General features: G+C 40.5%; 1 long non-coding RNA gene across 4 annotated transcripts in view; it reads right to left on the reverse strand.

Annotated features, from left to right (window-relative positions):
* LOC112532111 overlaps positions 1-24,161 on the reverse strand; it is a 191,000-nt gene that overhangs the window by 9,544 nt on the left and 157,295 nt on the right. For all 4 annotated transcript variants that reach the window (XR_005858957.2, XR_005858956.1, XR_005858958.2 and 1 more), the window contains one exon: positions 4,321-4,543. This is a non-coding gene — a long non-coding RNA (uncharacterized LOC112532111). The remainder of the gene's footprint in view (positions 1-4,320; positions 4,544-24,161) is intronic.

The raw sequence follows: 24,161 nt of genomic DNA on the forward strand, positions 1-24,161 counted from the left end.
AGCTCATTAAAGCATCAACGGGTGCTGATACAGCAAAATGCTCTCTCCTGACCTTCGTTATTTTGCACTGTCCATTTTCACTAACTGCTTCTTGACTCCTGCCAAACAGAATAAACTCTGTATTTCAAACTTTCCATCAGCAACCACTCCTCATCCTTTCAGCTATTCCCACCATCCAGTACAGCGTTCTTTTACCCTTCCTTAGTGCTGTCTACACATTGATGAGATCTTGCAAGTTAACCCTGTGGGACTCACTGTCGTAAGATGTCATCAGGACAAAGAAGAAACTATTCTTGTTAGCAATTGTATAAAAGCAAGGAAACAACATGCCACTAGCTCTCTTTCTTATCTATATCATGGACATCAGCTTGACAGTTGCCTGTGATTTTTAGGCCCAAGATGAGTGTCCCAGCTTGTCCCTGTTGTGTACGCACAGCCCCTGCATGCAGGCAGGCTCCCTGCACCAAGTGCCTCCCAGTGCTGCTGTAGGGAGGATTGGCCTCACAGACCAGGGATGTCCTAAAGCCTTCACCAGGCGTGAACAGAGAGGGCTGGCTGTGTTTACATGCTGCCATGTCACTAATAGCCAAAGCAAAGCATTACCACAGACTAATGAGTTTCAGTCAGAAGCTAAAATATTTGGTGCCTGGCTAACAAAATAACAAAACATCTGCTAGCACCTACGTGCATTCTGTGTTTCTTTATGTTCTCTTAATTGAAGTTCTACCACAGAAATAACTAAAACACAGCCAAAGATCTGTCAACTGACTCTTGTTCCCACCTCCCCAGACACAAAAAGGCATTTACAACATAGCACAGCAAAAGGAATAAGCACCACTGAAGTAAATTCTAGGCAGAATTTGAGCAGTGATGTCTGGGATAGCAGCCCTGGAAATCCCTGATGAACAGCACTGTTTTTTACTTCTTTTTATTGTGTATTGATTTTTCCTTATTGTTTCTGTTCTATTGCTCTACATGCCAGGAGGAAGAGTTTAGGAATCAATGGTTTGGTATGGGGCACTTACCCATCAAAGGCTGTTGCCACAAATGCTTTCTCAAAGCATCACAAGACTTGACTTTACACAGTTATCATAGAATCACAAGGTTGGAAAGGACCTACAAGATCATCTAGTCCAATCTGGACTAGATCATCTAGTCCAAAACTGACCGCCATCTTGGTAGTCAGTTGACCACCAAGAAACTGAATTGCTGTGGCTGGAGTTAAACACATATCTGATACTTGGTTACATGAGATGACAACCTAAATAAGTACATGTAACAGTTCGTATCCTGTTATTTGTAATTGCAATTAACAGGCACAAAATATCATTCGTTGTGGTAGCTTTGGGATTGTTAAATATTTATTTTATGAAACACAGTTTTAATGGGATGCTGTGAGGCTTATTTGTAATTCTGCATCAGTTTGGCTCTTGGCTTTTGCCTCAGAGAAAAAAAAAAAAGGTGAGAGATATTTATGTTGAGAAAAATGACAAAGTGAAGCTCTACACTAGTTCTGAACAGAAAAGAAATAATAGGAAACATAGCCACAGATCTTGAACTAGCATAATGTGCTAGGTGTATTTTTGCAAGTCTGACCTTTGTTTCTTTCTGCAGATTATTTTTGAAAACAGAGGTAGCTTAGATTTATGATTGCTGTAGCATAGCAGGAGGGGGAAGAACTCTTGTAATAAAAATATTCCTGACCACATCCTTCTTATAAAGGAACCTCAGTTTATTATGAAAACATTTGATAGGTTAACTACTGAAGTTTAAAATTCATGTGCTCCCTAGTCATGCACCTTTCCATTCCCTTTTTATGTAATTTCCAACAGATATTTTAAATAAGCTTGATACAAACCAGTATTAGCATATTAGGTTCTGTACAAAAGCTTTTCAGCTGTTCTTATTCAGACTCTCACAAGCCATTAGACATTTATTTTGTTCATTCTAACAGCTTCACTAAAGATCTTATTAATTTTTGGACCAGTGAAGTGATTTTCAGATTGAAAATGATTCAAAACAGAAACCATTAACAGTCAATTTCATAATCAGTGGAAACAGGGGAAGAAAATGTTAACAAATGCTTGCCTGTATTTACGCAGTATTTATTTACGAGCAACATATGGTAAATGTTTTAAGAAGATGAATAAATTTGTTGAGGAATGCCATTAACACAATTGAAAAGTTTGCTCTAGAGATCCACCCACCACCATACCTAGCCCAGCTCCAAAACCCTGAATTGCTGCTGGCTGTAGATTTGTGAAACACAGCACACAAGCAGTAAATGGATGCAAAGTGTTTATACCTTGACAGCATGTTAGGCTGCTGTGAATTCCATTTAGGGATACTATTTGGGAACAAGAATTTAAAACACATTGTTGAAACCCAAGAATATTAAGACCAACCAACAATTGGGTTTTGAGCTACAGTGCTTCCATACTCACTCATTTGGACAACAGAGACCTTTCTACCCAAAGCACAGCTAACTTACATTATCAGCATAAAAGAAAGTAAAAGAAAGATCTATCCTTCTCAATGGAACTCAGAAAGCAAGCAAGCAAAATTTTCACATAAGCCATTTGTTGAGACATCCTGATTTGAATTTAAGACACTGCCATTGCATCTCAGCTAAAACCAGTTTTCCTTCAACTGCTCCAAAAAGATCTTAAACATTTTAAAAGAGAAAACAACTGCATGCCTGATAGCATAAGCATAACCCCTAGCATACCTAAATGCACAGCACATGAAGTAAGGCTACTTAAAACATCAATATGTAGCCAAGTTAGCACTTCTCAGTGACAGCATCCTCCTGCCTCAGTGGCAGACACAAAGGCTCCTGCCCTGGCAGAGAAGCACTCTATTTTCTACTCTATAAGCTTTATACCAAATGTCAGAGGAGGTATGTTATATTAGTAAGCAGGAATGAAGGATTGCTTTATTCCCAATTTCCATTTCAATTTGATTTGGCCTGGACTAGAACTGGTTCTCACAGTGTTCTCACTACAGCCTCCTCTTTGACTCAGTAGAGGCTTTTAAAGTGTTATTTGACTTTCCCATCATTTCTCAAGATTAACCAACTGACCAGCAAATACAGGACAAAATCCTTTGTCCACAGATGAAATGCAGGCTGAGGCAGGTACCTGCTGGAAGCAAAGAGCCCAGGCAAAAGAGAATCCAAACGCTGCTATATCCACTTACTCATATGTACAGGGCTCATTAGAAGTTTAAAGGCTCTTCCAATGGCCAAAGGTGAGCAGTGTTCAGTTATCTGTATCTAAGGACTGGCATCACATACATTAACAGAAGTAATCACAAAGAAACGGAAGAATATGAATGATGCATGCCAAGAGTTTATGGAGACCTTCACTCCTACATCCAAAATGGACTGGACCGGACTATGACAAAGTGAAACAGCTAAGCATACATAGTTTTTTTAATTCACAAGGAGACACGTGCAAAATAACCATAAAACCATGCAAATTAATTTGCTGGATTTTTTTTCATGCCTTCTCTGCATTATTATTTCTGCTAGAAAGCCATGCAAAGCAAAATCCACAGGCTTCTTCTATTGTTTCAAACAACTGTTTTCTGCATGTGCCATCTTTTCCCTTTCATCATTCAGTACAGAGGACTCATTCAGTATACACCTGGTATTGAAAATATTGACTGAAAATATCTTACTGACCAGCTCAAGGAATGGCACGGACCTTAGGCCTTGATTTACTCTCATTAAGTTCTCAGGAGGTTTTTCAGTCCTTCAGTACATCTCAGAAAAATAAACCTGCTTTCTCTGAGCCATCGCAGATGAGTTTGTTCACCCATGGACTGGACTGGAAAAGATCCTGTAGGTCTTTTCCAACCTTGGTGATTCTATGATTCTATGAAAACAAACAAACAAACAAAAAAAACCCTGCAATCTTTGTGATCTAATCTGCCATATTGAAAATGGTATGAAAACTGCCTGTCTCACTAACATCCTTATCCCATGTAAACCTACGTTAAACAAAAAATCCTTTTGTCTCATAATAAATACTGGTTACCTTATGAAATTTATTCATCTTTTTCCCATATTTGAAACAGATTTTCGTCTCCAGTGTTATGCTGGTGTCATGTAAAACAGGAATTTGACTTGAATCGTATCAGAAAGTCGAGGACAGTTTCAGTGCTTGCTCTACGAACTAAATTTATCTGGAATCAGCAGTTCTTGATGGTATGATCTGAGAACACTTTTGTTGCTCTCGTGCTTATAGGCTAAAAAAACACCCAACAAATTGATGTAATAAGAATAATGAAAACAAATGAAAATAAGTTTGTGCTCACCTAGAACTTTATAGGATCACTCTCATCGGGATATGCAAGGCTGATCTGGAGAGGTCTGCTCTGATTTCCATCGCAATTGATTGTGGTAGGATGTTTCATTTATGCTTATCTGGCTGTATGCTCAGTATAAGTTGCATAAACTAACAATTGCTCTGTTGTTTCTTGTCAATGGAGACCAGTTTTTGTCAGTACACTACTAATCAATGTTTCAGAAGTTGTCTGTCTGCAGGGGCAACAATACAAAACATTTATTAATACCATCAAAATAAAGGTTTGACATAAAAGCACAGGAAACTCACCCAAAATATCAGCAGGCTCCTAGATTTTATCCAGTTTAATTTTGTATGTACCAGCATTACTGCAGAACTAAGGATTTATACACCAGCTACTTCCTTTGAATGAATTACTGACAAAAGTTCAATTCTGCTTAGAAAGTCAATGAAATTCACAGCCGTGATACTGATGCACTGCAATCAAAAAATGAAAGCGTTACATTTGTGTATCAAGCCTTATTGACAAAAATTCTATGCTCAGAATCCAAGGCTGAATTCACTGCATGAGGATACTAACCCATTCCAATGGGTTAGAGAGTCTATTAAGGTTTCTCTGTTTAGAAGTGCAATCACACGATTCATATTAGCATATCCTTAGAATCCCTTAGAGGGCCAGAACTCTGGTGGGCCATGGGGTTGGCTGCATTTCATGGGGAGGAGAATCATGGCTGATTCCACTGAGTTCCTTTTGATATTCTCCACAGTTCTCCTGGCAGAAAAACAACAAACTATCATGTCAGGTACTTTACAGGACAGCTGAAGTAGGAGAAGAACTGCACGTAATTATGTCTGAGCAAAATCCCAGCTATGGAGCTGTTCAGGCAACACCTTTTAAAATTAAGTTGATTTCACTCCATCCTTAGCATCTGTTCAACATAGCCACTGTCTTTAAAGACCTCAGAGTTCAGCCTCTGAAGGGGCTGTTCTTGCAGATATGTGCTGAACATCTGACCCTGAAGTCAAGTACAGGAAGTGGAGTGCGAAGATAATAGTGACTCAGTACCTCTTTCTGTCATTCAGAAAGTCCCAGGGAGTCTGTTCGTGTGTGGTGCAGAGGCTCTGGTATCCTCCTCAAGCACAGGCACAAAAATGGTCTGAAGACAGCTGTTAAAAAGGCAGATCCTTCTTGATCAACCCCATCTCTTTCTATGACCAGGTGACCTGCCTGGTGGATTAGGGAAAGGCTATTGACATAGTCTACCTAAACTTTAGCAAAGCCTTTGACACTGTCTCCCACATTATTCTCCTGGGAAACCTGGCAGCCTGTGGCTTGGAGAGCCATCTTTGCTGGAGAGATGTGGCTGGAGGACTGAGCCCAAAGAGTATAGGTGAATGGAGTTAAATCTAGATGGCAGCCTGTCACGAGTGGTATTTCCCAGGGGTTGATATTGGGGCCCGTCCTCTTTAATATCTTTATTGATGACCTGGATGAGGGAATTGAGTGCACCCTCAGAAAGTTTGCAGGCAACACCAAACTGGCAGGAAGTGTTGATCTGCCTGGGAGTAGGAAGGCTCTACAGAACAAACTGGACAGCCTGGATCACTGGGCTGAGGCCAATGCAATGAAGTTCAACAAGATAAAGTGCAGGGTTCTGCTCTTTGGTCATAAGAACCCTGGCAAAATTACAGGCTTGGGGCAGAGTGGCTGGAGAACTGCATGGAGGAAACAGATCTGGGAGTGTTGGTTGACGGCCGGCTGAACAAGAGCCAGCAGTGTGCCCAGGCAGCCAAGAAGGCCAACAGCATCAGAAACAGTGCAGCCAGCAAGAGCAGGGAGGTGATTGCACTGGTGAGGCTGCACCTCCACACCTTGGGAGCTGTGTTCAGTGTTGGGCCCCTTGCTAGAAGAAAGACACCGAGGCCCTGGAACATGTCCAGAGAGGGGCAATGAAGCTGGTGAGGCAACTGGAGCACAGATATGATGAGGTGTGGCCAAGGAAACTGAGATTGTTTAGTCTGGAGAAGAGGAGGCTCGGGGGAGAGGAGATCTTACTGCCCTCTATACAATGACCCGAAGGGAGGTTGTGGCAAGGTAGGAGTTGGCCCCTTCTCCTGGACAACTAGTGATAGGACTAGAGGGAATGGCATCAAGTTGAGCTAGGGGAGGTTCATATCAGATATTGGGTGAAACTTCTCCTCTGAAAGAGTGATCAGGCACTGGAATAGACTGCCTAGGGAGGTGGTGGAGTTACCGTCCCTGGAGGATTTCAAGAAATGTGTAAATGTGGTACTAAGGTACGTGGTTTAGTAGGCACTATTGGTGGACAGTTGGACTAGATGACCTCAGAGGTTTCTTCCAACCTGGGTGATTCTATGATTCTATTTTTCACAGCACCAAGTCATGGTAGTGTTTTTAGCCTCCAGAAATACACCATTTCAGCATGCAGTCTATTTCAGTGTGCTTCCATTTGGTGCTGGAATCCGCTGGCAGGATTTCTGTACCTTAACTGCCAATATGTCATTCTGGAGACAGAACTAGTTTGAGAAATTCTTAGATGCAGGGCAATTAGCCCTCAACTTCATTGATTTATTTACATGCCCTACTTTATTAAAAGTACATCTTCTTAGTTTAAGTTCTTCACAGTGCTGCAGTCCTTTCATTTTTTTGGCACAGCATACCCAAAGCCACACAGAAACACCATATTTTTTTTAGCGTAACATTTAAGCTGCTGTATAATGAGAGAAGAGAGCTGGGAGCACTGATGCATCCCACAAATTAAAAAAAAAATTGTTTACTACCAAGTAAAAGATACTGTTTTTACCAGTCACTGACAAAGTGCTGAAGTCCTGAGAATAAACAAATATGATCATACTGCACCTTACCTTGCTAGCTGCAAAATCACATGAAATCAAGGAGCCCCAGGTACTCATTAAGACAGGTATCTTGGTTCCTTTTTGAGCTATGCTCCATTTCTAATAGCAAACCTTTCTCCTGTTCACAGCTACCAAAGCGACAAAGCCAATAGATGAAATCTGAAATTTTTCCTTCTCATTTCTGTGTGTCGGAAGTTTTAAAACAGATTGCTGACCATGTATTAAGCATAAGTATCTGCATAATTTATATGAAGGAAGATACACTTTGTACTAAACTGAGCTATGAACTGAAAACAAAGTGAAAACATAGGTCCGGCTGCCAAGTGGAATGCATATTGCAGTGAAAGAAAAGAAAATTCATGTAGATTAAAATGTAAGAAGCTTTTGAGTTGAGAAATACAATCTTATGTGCAGTTAACCCTTCATCTACTATCAGTACTAATTATATACTTAATTTATGAGATACGATTGAACATAGAATTGGACAGATATATACTACTTTGTTCAGAAAACAGCTTTACAGTTGAGTCATTTCTTTGTGAGTTATTAAATTTTTTTTTTCCTCACATTTATCTAAAATGGACATTTGAAGGCAAACTCAACTCACTTGAATTCATTGATTTAGATGCCTTAGATTCAAGCAACCTGTGATTTTTTTCTATGTCTAACTCTTCCTGTATTGTTCTCAATCTGCACCAAGTATCATCCTAGCTTGGAGACCATCTCTGTCGCATTAAAATACACAGTGAGACATTTACCACTTCTTGAAAAGAAAAGAAAAACATCTCTATCATTGCTATATTATTTATTTCTAATTGGCACTTATTATTATTTTTCTTTCTTTTGAGAAGGACATAGCACCCAGTTCATTGTGTATCAACAAGGAAAGGTGAAAATGACCTAACAACTGCAGAAAACGGTCAGTATTCACACTGCCATTTACAGCTGTGGAGATTTTCTTGGTAGAAAGGGTAAGTGAGCTGAGCAGTGGGAAGGGGTGAAAGGACTCTTCAAGGAAGAGAGGCAATTGTAATTTTGATGTAAACTACCAGAATCTGTACCACTGCTTAAAGAAGATTACCTGTGTATGGAATGATAAAAAGTCATTAAAAGAGGCTGGACAGATTGAACAGGAAGAGATAGATTAATGGATCTCCATGTGAACATAATTGATTTTGGGCATGTACTCCATGAACTCTTCAGTAATGATTTATCTTAATTTGGTGGGTATAATACTGAGTTCAATCAGATCGTCAGAGAACCATCCATCAAATTCATAATCAGCAAAGAGAAGTGCTGCCTTCTCTTTCTATCTTTCCTTTTTCTTTCATATATGACTAACAAACAAAGCAAGAGACCATTTTTCTTATAGAAATAAATAAGTCACTGCAGGTGACTGAAGTATTTCTAGGTCACATAACCCACCAGTATACATAAGAATTGACTTTTTTCCTGAACCATGAATTCTCCCTTAGTTCGTGGCAACATACCCGCCAAGAAAGGCATAAGGAAAGGAATGGTTCAGGAGCAGAAATATTAACAACTTCACTCCTTGTGCCCGTACGCACAGCCCAGCAACCTGCACAGGAAACCATCAGGCATTTCCAGCATCTCCTTCCTGCTGGTTAGTGATGAGACCCAGCACACACACACACTCAGCTCCTCAGATCTAAGCCAACTACAGAGTTGATAATGCATCTCCCACCCGCTGCAATTCTGGCTCTGCTCAGCTTTGCACACTGTGAAGGGAGAGCTAATGCTGTATTTAAACTGCTGATGATAAAGCTTAAAAAATCTTTTCTGCTGTAGCTATTTTTGTGTGAGGAACATTTTCTTTAAGGATTTATCCTCGGTGCTTTAACAGGGCTCATCATTCTTGCAATGAACAAAATAGAAGAGACAGCTGTTAATAAGAGGAGAACGCCTGAGTGCCTCCAGCTTGCTCCATCTGCCTTCAAGCACAAGTGCTGTGGGAAGCAGGCCTAGCCTGGGCCAGCTTCGTTTCCCTTCAGGAGAAACTGCTGGGGAAGGGCCTAAAGAGCAGCTTCTGTAAGGGGTCCCTGGCAGACATTTCACCCAGAATTACCAGCATGGCAGCAGGTCTTGAGCCCAGGGCTACATCCCTCTGCCTCCAGTTTGCTCCTGCCTGAAACAGCACCAAGACGCTTAGCTGCCTACTGCAAAAGTATGGGCCTACATCTTTCCTCTAGCAGCACCTTGCTTCTTGCCTAGGACTGATTTGCTCTGGTAGAGGAAAGTTACTTACACTGTTTTCTCTCAGGCTGCATTGTCAGACTTCAACAGGATATGGAAAAGATGGGGTGAATGAATACATGGAATGCAAAGATTTAGAGTTGAAATGTTACTGAGACACAGCCAGGGCTGAACTGACATCAAACGCTAAATGATAACAAAGGAGGATGGAATAAAACCGTAACAGTCAGGAATGAATTTGAAAGATAGATGTCAAGCTACGTCCCAGCCATCCTCTTTTTTGAATGTCCATTTCTTCAGTACTTACTTTATAGAGTAAAGACTATAGAGAGTCTGAGGAACAGCAATTCAGTTCTTACAAATCTTATTTAAAAAAAAAAAAATAATGGGCAGTATTATTTGCTTTCACATGTGTAAGTTCATAGAAATAGGGACCTCTCATATTTCTGGTATTCTTAACTTTTCTGGTGACATTTAAATAATATTGAACTCCACTAGGGCAGAAAGCATACCAGAATCTTGGGAGCATTTCCTCAAATTCTTCCCATGTTTTTAATCATTTTTAACTAATCAAGCCAGGATACAGGTAATACTTATGTTAAACACAGGTTAGACAACCACATTCCCCACACCTTCTTCCTAATAGCATTTTCATAGGCTCATGACAGGCCAAAGTGGGAAGGCACCTCGGGAGATGATCCAAACTGTCTTCTCAGTGAAGGTTAAACACAGCAGGCTGCTCAGGACCATGCCCAGTTGGGTTCTGAGTATCTCCAGCTCCACATCTCTGGGCAGCCTGTGCCAATGTTTGCTCATCACTTAATCAGAATACCCTGAAAATCCATTTATGTTCATTATCACGCTACCGGTCAAGATCTTGCAATCAGAGCAACACAGGACAGGAAAGGAAAATCTCCTCCTCTTTTTCTTCCCTCAGGACAATTTTATTTTGGCAACTCTTAGCTGCTGGTATATCTGTCAGTGAAGTTAGAAATCACACTGCCAGTCCCTATGCTTAATCTACAAAACTATAATGCAATGTGATCAGTTAAAATGAAATACAGACCCCAAGTAATTGAGACGGATTCAGATTTAATTCATCTTTCACAAAAGAGCTGGAAAAGTTGATAGAAAAAAATGTAATTTTTCACATACAAAACAGCTCCCAGCAACAAATTCCTTCTAAACTGAATCCAGATCTAAACTGAAAGGAAATATCTCACTGCAATGAGATGCTGTTCCTTCATGAATACGTGAGCAGTCTGGGAATTAAATTAGTGAATTATTTTCAACTTCTTGAAGACTAAAAATTATGAACGCTCCTGTGATATTCTCATTGAAAATTTAATCAGTCTAGTGAAGGGCAAGGGTTTCTGGAAGTTTAATTAAGGCATCCTAGGTGAAACAGTGGAATGCGGGTGACTATCCGACGCACGTGCTTTATTTCTTAAGTTTGACCACTCACCTGAAGTGTGATCAGAATAACAAAATAAACAACATGTCTTTGAGTGTCACTGATAACACAGAAGCATCTGTGGAGGAGAATTTCCTGTCATACAATGGGCACCTTCCCTTACCAATTCTCTCAGAAGAACATGATTGATGGTCCAAATTCTGTGACTGTTGTATACACAGGCATAAGTTTTGGTGCTATGGTGGGATTGTATTACTTTTTTGTTCATCTTTTAGGCTTAAAAGAAAGAGTGTGTTTAATTTTCAACACAAATTATTTGGGAAGAAAGTTGACACCAATCTGATTTCTAAACTAGATGTACTCTAATTTATGATCATCCAAAGAGATCTTTGCAGAAACTATGCTGTGTGAAATGCTATGTGACTGAGATGACCAAATGGTTTCCTTTAGTGGAGATAATCCATAGAAAATAGCTGCCTTAATCTGCAGTTTTGTACAGACCAATTCATTTAACAATTTCAGATACCAGGCTGAAATAAAGGCCAGATACCACTATCAAAAACTGCAATCTATTAAAATTCATAAAACCATATACTCAACTGTTTCCTCAGCACAGTAACCATGAGCTGCTCACCTAACTCTCGCCCATACGTGTGGTGGCTCCCAGCTACATAGTGCCCTGACAGTATGCTGTGCAGAAGCAGTAAAATATCAGTTTTATTCACCATGTAAAATTTTCAATTAAAAATAATGGCTCCTGCCTTCTATTTTATGAATATTTTAAAACTTCAAGTGTATTTTTTTATGTTCTTCATTGTTAGATATTACAGTCCTTTTAGTGTTCAATGTGCTGATTTATCCCTACTGAAACAAATAATAGATAATAGGAGAGATCCCATGGCATTTTTAATTATCACAGATGTTAATTAGGTGTTACACGTGGGACTAAGCCAGATGGCAAGGCACACAATGGTAAGGCAGACAGGTACAGCAGAGAAGCTCACAGTGCACTAGAAATGTAGATGATGCATGGGCATTCATGTGAACTGATCAGGAATGACCTTTGTCATAGAAGACACTTCGTGGTAAGAAACATGAATGAAGAGACAAGTGTCTGAAGCTAAAAGTACAGTAGAAATGTAAAAACAAAGAAACAAGCAAATATGTCTGCAGCTAAATGGTGACAGTTAATTGATATAAATGAAACATCCCAACTAAAGAAAGGAATGGCATCTGCAGAGTGTGACAATGATTGCCATTTTGAAAGACAGCCAGCTGGCTTCCCACAGCTCTCGTTCAATGTTACTAATTGTCTCCCAGCAGTAAGGAACGATAACATGTCAAAGGTTCCTCATGCCCCCCACCTTTTAATTGCTATTTTATTTTAAAATATTTGTTAGATGCAGAGCCTTGTTATGCATTTAACATCAACCAGTCAGCACAGAAGAAAACCCCAAATACCTTTGGGCATACCTTTCCACCCCAGCTGCTGTCCAACCAGGCAGGCTGCAGGACCAACCTGCAGCTTGCTCAGCTGCCAGCCCTGTGCTCATGGCAGGATGGCACCTCTTGGCAGCCTGCTGCTACAGCGTGCTCCTCCCAACAAGGTGCAAATGTCTGCATCCAAAGGATCCAGATTTTCCTTTCAGAAATTCTTCTTAGGATTTGACCTAGTCTAGAAGAAACCAAGGAAGGAAAGTATAACAATAAAAAAATTACTTTTTCTGATGGTGCATGGAGAGAAGACAAGCTAGGTCATGCTGTATTTTAGAAGTTCATCGCCCACATCCATCTCACCTCTCACCAAATTTCTCTTTGAAAAGGGATTCCTCTTGATTTCTTTTTATAATAAGACAGTAAAAGTTCATTAAAATTTCTCTCTGCCATAAGTACTCATGTCCTCTGGTTCATTACTCATTCTGGCTACACCTATATTATCTGAGGTTTCCTGCATCCCTAAATTTAAGTGGTGGGAAGGAAGTTATCAAGGAAACTATTCTCAAGTGAAAAGTTCTTCACTGGGAAATTAGTTTTAGTTCATATTTGATCAATGTTATGTTTTTTATCAGATGTCATTGTGACGACATTAATGGGGGCACTTAATCACCTTCAACTGATTGCAAGAATCATTATCAGTGTGCACAGTCTTATTTTGCAACATGAAAAACAAAGAAGTTCAGGGCACTTCTGTTATAGTCAGACTCACCCCAAACAATGATCACAGTGTTATCACATCTGAGATTTCATCAACGCAGAGGAGCAATTTTAACTGCTGTTTTTTTCTAAGATTTGTTCCAAACTCCAGAGATCAATAGCAAATACCATGAAAAAGAAACAAGCTACATCCATTTCAACATCAGATATCTTGAATGTTGGTGACAAGGCTGTCAAGTTGGGTCAGGTGGAGAAAAAATGTTAGAATGTTCCACTCAAACAAAGAGACTAACGAGTGGAATGAAGGTAAAGTCTGAATATCAACTAGCATTATTTAATAGAACATGAATTCAGATTATTTTTTACAACCGTTGGTTGTATTTTGTGAAGAGATGTATGCATTAATGGTAAAAAAAACCCAAAACCTTGGTCTTTAAAACATCCTTTCAAAGGTTTTCATTGCTCAATTAAGCAGGCAGCTGTAACTCATAAAAAAGGCAATTTAGGACAATTTCCCTCGATGGAGATTTTTAAAATCTTGCTAATGATGCTCCTCATGAAAATTTACCCTTAATCTGAAATTTTACACTTAATCTGAGTTTGTAACTGAGAGAGACATTGTAAGTTTCAACTAAAGTGCAACGAGGCAATTCCACAGGGTCACCAGGGAAAATTTGCAAAGGAGATGACGACATGCTACCCGGAGAAGCTGTGTCAAACTTGAATGAGATTACTGGAAGGTGAACATGCTGTGATGTGAGTTAGGTGAAAAATATTCCAAATGAGAAAGGTAAGTATTTGGTTTCTTTGTGGAACTGCACACTTGGGTTTGCAGAAATGGAATGAAACAATTTAATGGAGTTCCAGCACATCATAAAAATATTCAACAGCTATATTTATTATTAACAGCTATATTTATTATTTATTATTCATAAATAATAATAATAATAAACCTTTAATCTGGTGTGATTAGATTTATGGCCATGTGAATACACAGACATCCCAGATTTTGCTTGTATCTTTCCTATAATCTCTTCTGCAGTCACGTGACATTTTATAAGAAAGCATATTGATACAGGAGAGCTGCACTAACCCAGATCCAATTAATCTGCGCTAATCAGCTAAGCACCATGCTTCAGCTTCTTCTGATCTTCTATTTTTGCAAGACTTTGCCTTGAATGCATGCACTGAGGTGTTTCTTGTGCTTTTACTTAGAGACCGCAGTAGAGTAACGTGGCTTATGACACAAGGTGTAAATTGAAACAGATCTAACCAACGCTTCATGTGACAGCATAAATTCCCAAAGCATCACTTGGATGATAGTATGCAATATATAGCAGGAAAACCTTTATCATTTTCCTCTGCTGCTTTCATTCAGGCACACCTACTTGCAGTCCTCTCACTAACAAATAGAGAGAAAAGTGGTTTGCACTGCCAGGCCATTACAGGAGTATTCTTATTTCCTATGGAAATAAATTGAAGGCTCTGAGAGTGCTCCTCTCTCCTGGCCATCCAGATACCACAACCTCAGTCCTTGCTAGTAAATAGAAGGAAAACAGAAAGAGCAAAGGAAATATAATTCCTTTGGGCTTGTTGCAACAAAATACATCTCCTAACCATAAAAACAGGAGTTCCTTTGTCTTATATTCACACACTACAGCAGACAAAACTCAACTGATAATTGCACCCAAGAAAAGATGTTGCCCCTTTCTAACATGAAGTGGATTAATGAGTTGGATGGCTTCAGCAGCTCTGTGCAATGTGCATGCCATTACAAGACATGCTGTGCAAGAGGTGGGGACAGACTAGCTCCCATAGCTCCCTGTCTTCCATCCATGCTCTTTTGCTGCTCAGGTAAGCATGATTTAGCTCATTGGGTTTGGTAATTGTATGTTTACAAAAAACGTGCATCCTCCCCTCATTTATCAGGTGAACTTGCAATCCTGAATTTAAAATTGGTACAAACTGTTTGAGTCAGAGAACAAATTACAGACAGAACCGGTGTTTTTGTCTCTGCATTCCACAAGGAAGGGAAGGCCCGTGCACACCCTGCACCAGCTTCGGTTCCTACCTGCAGCACTGCATTCACAAAGGGGTTACTCCATACTCACAGAGGTGCTGCATTATACCTCACTGTGGCAATCAGTTTTTAGATTGCTATCACAGGACAAAGAAATCTCCTGGTGGACTCTCCTGCCTTCCAGTACAGCCAACAACAGCCTATCTCAGGCATGTCCAGCCCTTGGCCTGCATGCAGCCTGGCACAGCAAACAAAATCAGACATGTGGCTGTGCTTTCCATTTTGATAAAGGAATTTGGGAATAGGTTTCAAGATTGCCAAATAATGATCAATTTATCTGTTTATTTGTTACTCCGTTTTAAGTCAGTGTAGATACATTACTTGTGAATTTTCAAAGGGAATGTATTGAGTTGCAATCAAAAATTTGATTGCGTCTCTTTACCAGACTTTTACAAGACCTCTCTTACTGGAGAGAAATATCCTTCGCTGCACAGTCTGCCTCATTTATGTCATTGCTTTTTGCCAGTAGGTACATTAGTGAACAATTTTTTTCAAGGATGAAGTAAGTACAGGAAGAGTGAAAATCAAAAATTGCTAACAAACACCTGAGAGATCTGGGAATTGCAACCACTTCCAATGAATCTGATCTATGCGTTAGTTTCACAAAAGCAAGGTCACATACCCCACTGGTTTTATGGTTTTGTTGCACATTCTTGTTTATGTTTTAATAAAAAACATAAACAAAAGACAAGTTTTATTACTTAAATACATTAACAATATTATATGCTTTGTGAGGACAGCTCCAAAAGTAATGCCCCTGTTATGTCATTGGCCCACAGTGTCAGAGGTGGCTGTTAGTGGTATAGCAGTAGTGGCTGAATTTTCCCACCAACATCCATTTACATTTTGTTGTTGTGACAGATGGCAGCAGAGGGGCAGTCTGACAGAATGACATCTGACATAGAAGTGAGTATGAGGCAAAGAAAGGTATGGAACTGAATTCCTCTGCGTGGAGATAAATGGCACCACTGGCATTCATCAGTGCTTGCTGAATGTTTATGGAGACCAAACAGTGGGTGTGAGTACAGTGAGAGGTAGGTGGTGCATTTCAGCAGTGGTAACAGCGTCAGTGGGTCACCTCCACTGGTGCAGATTGTTACAAGTGCAGCGTGCAGGCTCTCTTTCATTGCTAGTGTAATTGCACAGCTAAAGGTGGTGACTGTTGAAAAAGAATGTTTTGTAGCTGAGAATTTCCCCTATTAAATAGTGTCATTGTGGTCTTTGCATTGGTTGTAGGTTCCACGGAAATAATTATGAGGCATTACTTTCAGAGAAACCTTTGTAGATATGGCCCTAGACAATTTCTTTTCAGTCTCTGCTGCTCAGGCAAGCCAAAAGGTTGGACACCCATGGCCTGTTTCTATTTGTGTGTCCATTTGTGCTCTGCTTGTGGTTGCTGGAGCACATCACAAGTGCCTGACTTGGGCCTCAGCTGAAAAAATACCATGTCAACTGCGTGTTAAAGCAAGCAGCTTACTCACTGCAGGGATCTTATTCTTTACTCATTTTTAGCCTTTGCAGCCAGAGAAAGGTGATCACAGCTTTTCCTTCTAACCCAGAGGTATTTTAGCTCTCCACTTACAGCTGGTACCGAGTACATATTTAAGCAAAGTAAACCATATTTCTTTCTGTTTTATTTGTTTGCAAAATAAGCATTACATCTGCAAGAAAAGCAAGGAAGGCCACGTCAGTCTTCTGTTACAGCGTGTTAACCCATACCTTTATGCCTACAATCATCCACACTTGGTAGAGCTAATATATAATTAAGCAACCAAACTTGGCAGTTACTGTAAATAAATACTAGTGTGCTCCAGAAATGTTCTCTATATTCTAGGGAAGATAAGGATTTCCACAGTTCTAATGATTTGCTTTCAAGTTTGTACAGCTGATTTCCAGTGGGCCAGAAAAATGCTAATCAGCTGAAAAGTTTACTGTGTGCATCTTGACAGACGTGTAATAGTTTTTAAAATATGTTTTCTATTACCTGCCAATGTTATTTAGGTCTTCTGCAAGGTCTGTAATACAATTCTATGTGCTGATTTATTTACACTATTTTCCAATACACCTTGAAAATCAGAGCAAATGGAAATAAATGGAGAAAGCATGCAGAGCAAGGATGTGTTGCTGCACACTGTCCCCATAGCTTCCTCTTCATAGGAGCACAGAAACAGTATGAGCTGGATATAAAGAATTGTGAAAAACATCAGTCTTAAACAAAACAAATTACTGTTTTACTGAATAACCTGACGAACAAACAATGCATGTGCAGTTCAGAGAGCGAGATGGAATATTTCAGAGTTCTTAGATAATCATGTGATCATTAGCATCTCTACAATACTTTAAGATGACCATGGCCATCTTACCAAAATCTCACATTAATCTCTCCAATTTCATTCTTTCAGCTTTGAAGATAAGGCCCTCCATCTGCCCCCAGCAAAGAAAGCTGAAGGGGTATGCAATGGAAATCTCTAGCTGTTATATTTGAGGTATAAAGTGCACCAGTGAAATTCTGCTCTGTGGATTTGTGTACATTCATTGCGATCAGACAATTTCTATGACAACAATACCAACAAATGCTTTTCGAACAGTGTTGCCATACAATGAGTCCATCCTTGATAAAACTATTATGCTGATTCCCACCAATTGTCTTTTGGAATGAAAACTTACCCATCATGATGCTTCACTAGGAAGAGGGACGCTCACTGACGAGGGTAAAAATAACTAATATCTGGGATTCTGAGTACAGAAACAAATGCTTCAGATCGTGGTGATGTTAGTGTTTTTTTCTCTTTCTCCCTTTTGGGTGACAGACGGCTTTGGTGAGGAGAGTAGGTCCTAAATGGGTCATTCTGAGAAGCTGGATGGTAGCAGTGAGAGCATGGATCTGGGGCACAGCCCTTTCTGGCCTTCTGGATAAGCACAGCTACATTAACCAAGAGATGAGGTGGAGCACAAACAACTGAGACTCAGAGGAACTCATTCTCTGGATGTTTCTCAGTGCATTTGAGCTATCAGTAAACTAACAAACACTACAGCAAGCAACTTACACTCAGATATTCCGGCAAAATACTAATCCCATGCTTGGGGTTGTTACAGCTTAACGTTGTTAAAATGATCAGTTCTGCAGGAGTGCAACTAATCAGAGCTTATTGAAATGTTTTTCTTTATCTTTTTCATCTCTTGTAGAAGATCATTAGGCATTGGCAGTCTGGGGCTAACATATGTAGCTCTGGGAAGCCCAGGCTGCATCTGAATCTTCCACCATGAAGATATTATCAAGGTAGACTTAGGGACTGGAAGTCTCCTTATACTACGTGGGCTGCACAGACAACCACATCATTTAATGAGGGTTAAAACTGCTGAAAGTTCCAATGGAGAAGTTGAAGGGTGTATGTAGCATTCATTATGTCTGCATTATTCCCTGCCACTAATAGGTACAGTTTTTCTATTTGCCAGCATTGTCAGATGGGCTACGAAATAGGACCAGATGTGTCACAAGATGCATTAACCTCCTCAGTTTGTTCATAGAGTGTGAATTGGAAGAGAATACACAAATGTCTGCCATCAGTAGAGAAGCACAAATAGGTGTGAAACCTCTAACTGTTTCTGATTTCATATTTGTCCACTTATTTACCATTAGCAAGAACGGTGCGATTGGATAGCTCTTGTATTTTTCTTTCACAAGTCTGAAAGCTCTTTGGAGGTGTCAGTCTGTATTTACACTATCACTTTGAAACATACTTTAAATATCCCTGCTAGAATAAGGAAGGAGCTGGAAGGAACCCTGGAGGAGTGGCTGCAATACAGTCCGAAGGCTCTGAGCAGTACCCTCTGCACGATGCAGGTTGCACACTACCGAGCGATGTGCCCTGTGAGCTGCAGCCATGCCCATGGCAACTGGAGCATGGGGAAGCTGGAGTGGAGCAAAAATCAGGCTGAGCACCGCTGGCATAAGTAACTCTCTGCCAAATGAGGCATTTAAGTCAGATTTCCAGAACTCCATTGCAATGCTCAAACCACAAGTGCATTCTCTAACAGGATTAGCACTCTGTTCAAAAATGCCCTCTTCTGCTTGGTACTCAACTCTCACAAGAATTAAGAAAGAGTACTGCCAGACTTCTGCCTCTTGCAGACACCCATCAGTCCTGTGCCCCTCTCAGTCCCTCTGTCATGTCCTGGTGACAGCCACTGGCACTGCCAAAAGATGGGGGCAAAGCCCTTTAAACAAATCATCCCACAAAAGCCTCTTTTTTTTTTCTTTATGTTTCTTTTTTTTCTGAAATAGGAATGGGTTTAAAGCAGCCTCCCCTGTTTGCAGCAATGCCTGTTTCCATGGCACCCAGAGCAGCAGCCGACGGCCTTGTTATCACAAGAACTCTAATAAATTTCAGTAGATTGCTGGGAATTGCTTTTTCTTTTCCTGTTTATTTTTATTTTTTACCCAGGTGCCCTTGCAGTCCTGGAACCTACAAGATGGCCAAAAGCCTACAGCAAAGTTCAATTCTTCATAGTGTGGATAGACTGGATGGGAGATTTTTTAATCAATAAATAAAACGCAACATATATCCCTGTGAGGGGGGGGGGTGGGGGAGTGGGGGAAGGAGGGGAGGAGAGAGAAACTATCCACTTTTCCTATGTATCATGAATCTGATAGAGCTCTACGTGGGACCGTGTGATTAATCCTACCTGAGCAGCATCAGCCTCGTACCCACCAAAGAGCAATGTGGTGAAAGAACATCATCTCCCTGTAGCTGTGCTCCCAACAAGGTGATATGCTGATCATAGAATCATAGAATGGCCTGGGTTGAAAAAGCCCACAATGATCATTGCATTTCAATTCCCCTGCTATGTGCAGGGTCGCCAACCACCAGACCAGGCTGCCCAGAAAGATGTGCTGATGTGCTGCCCTGTGAATTTTTGAAAAGAGATTAATGACAATGGGCATTTTGCACTCAAATGTACTTTTACACTCTGATACTCGCTTCTGTAAAAACTCATGAATATGTAGAAGTGTCTTTTCCTTCTGTTTCAGATCTTCCATGCTCAGTGCATTTTAGACACCTTTTGTTTCTAAAGTACTGATTCTGTGATTAACACTTTGATTTTACGTACACTTGCACCTGATTGAATACTGCTTATGAAGCTGTGAAAAGCAATCTTTTGCTTCTAGGAAGAAAACTACCTTCTCACAAATTCCAAGGTAACCTAAAAATCCGTACATTATCTCTTGTGTTGTTGTGTTAATAATCCCAGTGTCAGCCTGTATTACACTGGCTTGTAATGAAATGTGTGCGTTAATCCCTGTGCTAACAATCAGATTTCCAAAAGAAGGAGAAAACAGAAAGTAATATTCAAATGCTTGTAATAAAAAAACATGGGAAACAGTTCTAATTGCTGCATTTGAGAATTTGATACTACTGTGAGATTTTGCGTTAAGATTTAAGTACATTTTTGTCAGAGGTGTCCTTAATCTTGAGCATTACCAAGTTACTGTATTGAAGGGAATCTATAAACTTTGGATTCAAACTGGCATATATTCAGGTCACTATCAAATGTGCAGCATTACGGGGAGGAACTTTACAACAAAGCGGCTGTCAAATTTACTTCCCTTGTGACAGAGGAAACTGTTTCCCCGCAGCCTGTTCTCAGATTAATACCTGTTGCAGCATCTGCCCCGCTCTCTGTGCCCCCAGCACCTTGGCAAGTAACTGCTCCTCAGGTCTCATTTAGTGTTTCCTGAAATTGGTTTGACTCTCTAAGTCATCATTTCCCTGTAATGAACAGGTTGCTTGCTTTAAGGAGTCTCCGTGCATGAACTGTTCATCCCATCAACCTCCATCCCTTCCCTATCTGGCCTAAATGTGTTACAGGTGATGACCAAAGGTATGTTTATTGCAAGGACACCCCAGATCCTCCTTCATGGGCTTGGGATGCTGTGCAATCACATGACAAAACACAGGTCTTACCTAAAGAGCATATGATTCCAGTTCTTCCCCACATTTAGATAGTAACATTTCTGTACAGAAAATAATTGATAGAAGTGACTACTGTTAATCAAAGAGAAAATAAAAAGAAGCAAATACATGAGCTTAACCAAAGCATCAAACTTCACCTCAAAGGAAGCAGCCCTTTCTTCTGGAGCCATGGGAAGGAACCAGGCAACACGCAAGAAAATATATGTTGATAGAGAATAAGCATTGCAAAACGAGGCCACTATTCTTTAGCAACAATAACTGAATCACTAGAGGTACTGACAGATCATTTTAATAGGAAAAATTCAAAAAAATATCAAATAAATTCCATGGAAGATCTTCCCAGAGCTTTGGGACACACTGCTGTAAGATATCTGTACATTGCTAGAAGGTCCAAAATTCACTCTGCCAACCCAGCATATACCATATGGTTTGCATCCTCATTCCTTGAGGAGCTGCACACAGGTTCTGCAGAGGCATAAATGTACATGCACAGAAAACACAGCACCAGCAACCTCCATTGCATTCCCAAAGTGCTTAATAAGATGACTGAGATTATTTCTGTGTAGCACATCTGTGTAATTCATTTCACAGCCGTAGTATTCTCAGGTTCAGACATTAAAGGGACAATAAAGATGCTAAGCAGTTATTCTCTCCAGTTGATAAGCACAATGCAATTCACCAACAACTTTTGTGGAACCACCAGGAATGTTCATAAACTAAGGGGGATGAGGAATCTATTAATTTTGGAAGCCACAGTTCACATTCAGAGGCTCTGTAGAAACAGTTGCCTGACTGACATGCTGCACTGCTTCAAGCACTCCAGTAGTTCTTCCACTCCCTGCCATAGAATGAAGTTTTCCCCCACAGATTCAGAGCACTGTGCCACAGTAGCACCACGTCCTGCTAACATCCACTGAGTGATCCAAAGAAACACACTCCTTGTGAAGCATTTGGCTCTGTACGTAGGGAAGGGAAGAGCAAGCAGCTTCCTCCAGAACTTCTTCCTTTTCCTGGAACATCCTAGGCAGACCCATGCAGGGATAAAGATCCCACTTTTGAGCCATGTAAAAGTTGCCCTCTGCTTACTGAGCCATAGCTCTGCATCAGCTGGGACATGCTGCCATTTTTGTCATAATGCCTTCACTACTACCTGAGCAGGAGTACTTCTAACACATTATTTTCCATGCAGCACAGCCTTTACTCACCCAACTGGAAGAGTCACAGCCATCCTACTCATCTGTGCTCAGCTGAAAAATACAGGGAAGTGTTGGCCGTCCCACTCCATCATACTGCTCGCTATTCCCTGGTGCCTTGATGGCTTTAGATGAAGCCTACTCCATATAGTTTGCCTGCACATGTATACACTGAATCTTTCAAAACAGGTTACAGTAGCAAAGTGTATTAAATACTGTTGAGGGAGTATTAAGCTGTTTGAGAAAAAAAATGGTATTCTGCACAACTGCTTTGTGTCTCAGGCAGGAAAATTATTAGGAATTTGATGTCAAAGAGCAAAACATTTCAATCTTCCACAGGATAATAGCAACAAGATCTGACAGCAATCATAATTTGTGCATTAGAATACATCAGAAGAGCTCTGTTAAAGGTGTGGTGGTGGCTCATTTGCAGTGGCAGATGTGTGACATTCTGCAGCCTGTCTGTGACATGGCTCTGATTGTTCTGCATTGCAGTTGCTATGGCTAGGGCTCCTTTGGCTGCAAAGGCACTTGATCACTGACTCTAGGAATGGATTTACTGAACAGGAGCTAAAATGTAAGGGCCTAAAATGATTCTAAAAGAGTCTGTGGGATGTGGGGCAGGCAGAGAACACAGGTGAAATGGTGCAACTATGAGAGCTCCCCCAACAAGCTAGGCCTGGTATGACTGGTAGCTATGCCACCACTAGCAGAGCCTCAAGCTTGGCTTTAACCACAGAGATCTCAAACCGGACATGGCACACAGGAGGCCCAGCTGGCTTGGGGTATGGTTAGGGATGAAGAGGAAAAGGTTGAAAGCAAACTACAGGTAAAATGAACACTTGAAGCAGAGGACATCAATTGTTTGTGTTTGACGTGTTCTCCTTCTCACCAATGCATCATTCAGTTCCAATTCTATGCATACGACTGCATCCTACTGCCGTGATTTATCACGATGCTCTAGCAGCTGATGTTTTTATTTTGAAATTGTATTTTATTGATCAGATTTCTCATATGCTTCATGTTCATTTGCTTGCATCTCCTCCAAAATCCTTTCCACACTTTAATTCATTTCCTTTGTAGTGCAGATCTGCTTACATGTATATTATAAAGCATAATTGCCTATAATTATAATATACAACATACACGGAATGCAAGGTTCATGGTCAATTTGAAAGATCAAAAGCAAGCCTTAAATTCTCCTGACTAAAAGTGACTTCTGATAGAGTTAATTATTCCTCTTTATCTCTGATTTACCTCTTACAGCTCTCTGCCAAGTTACAAGAGATCTGAAAGGATTTTGCTTTTCAGTACTGGCCACAGAATGCCACAGCAGAATATTAAAAGCTCAAATAGTGTGTGAAACACTTGGAATTATTGCTGCTCTTTACAGAGTACTAGGAACAAGTCCTGCTTTTCAATTTTATCTGAAGTCACTCCACTGAGTCTGATCCCTGATTGCCCTGCATAATATATACATTTGAACCTATACAAAGTGGGTTAGAAAGCACCCCTGGTCTGCTCAGCATACATTTCAGCTTGACGTGATGCTGACAGAGAGCCGCAGGAGAGCCACTTGTTTCTGAAAACGATGCTTTAGGCTAATGGAAAATATAATCTGCAAACCTTACGCGTATTTGGGGAGGGCTGGAGGGGAAGAACGAGATCTATTTCTAACACATCCTGTCATGGTGACCAGTTACAGTTTTCATTGAGTTTAGTGGGACATATTTGTTTTCTGCTGAAAAAGAGAGCAGAGAGGAGGAAGAAGTTCCTGCTGAGGTGTGAGTTTCCCGTGAGAGATTCAGGACAGGCAAATCCAGATGCCCTTCTCTCTCCTCCTGCTCCCAGCCACCCAGCTCAAGCAGCCTTTACCCTCACACTGCTTCTGCCACGGGGCTGACCCATTGGCATGGATAATGGGAACAAACCAGCTCTGCAGCA

This window comes from Gallus gallus, chromosome 3, assembly GCF_016699485.2.
Source record: "Gallus gallus isolate bGalGal1 chromosome 3, bGalGal1.mat.broiler.GRCg7b, whole genome shotgun sequence".
NCBI classification, from domain to species: domain Eukaryota; kingdom Metazoa; phylum Chordata; class Aves; order Galliformes; family Phasianidae; genus Gallus; species Gallus gallus.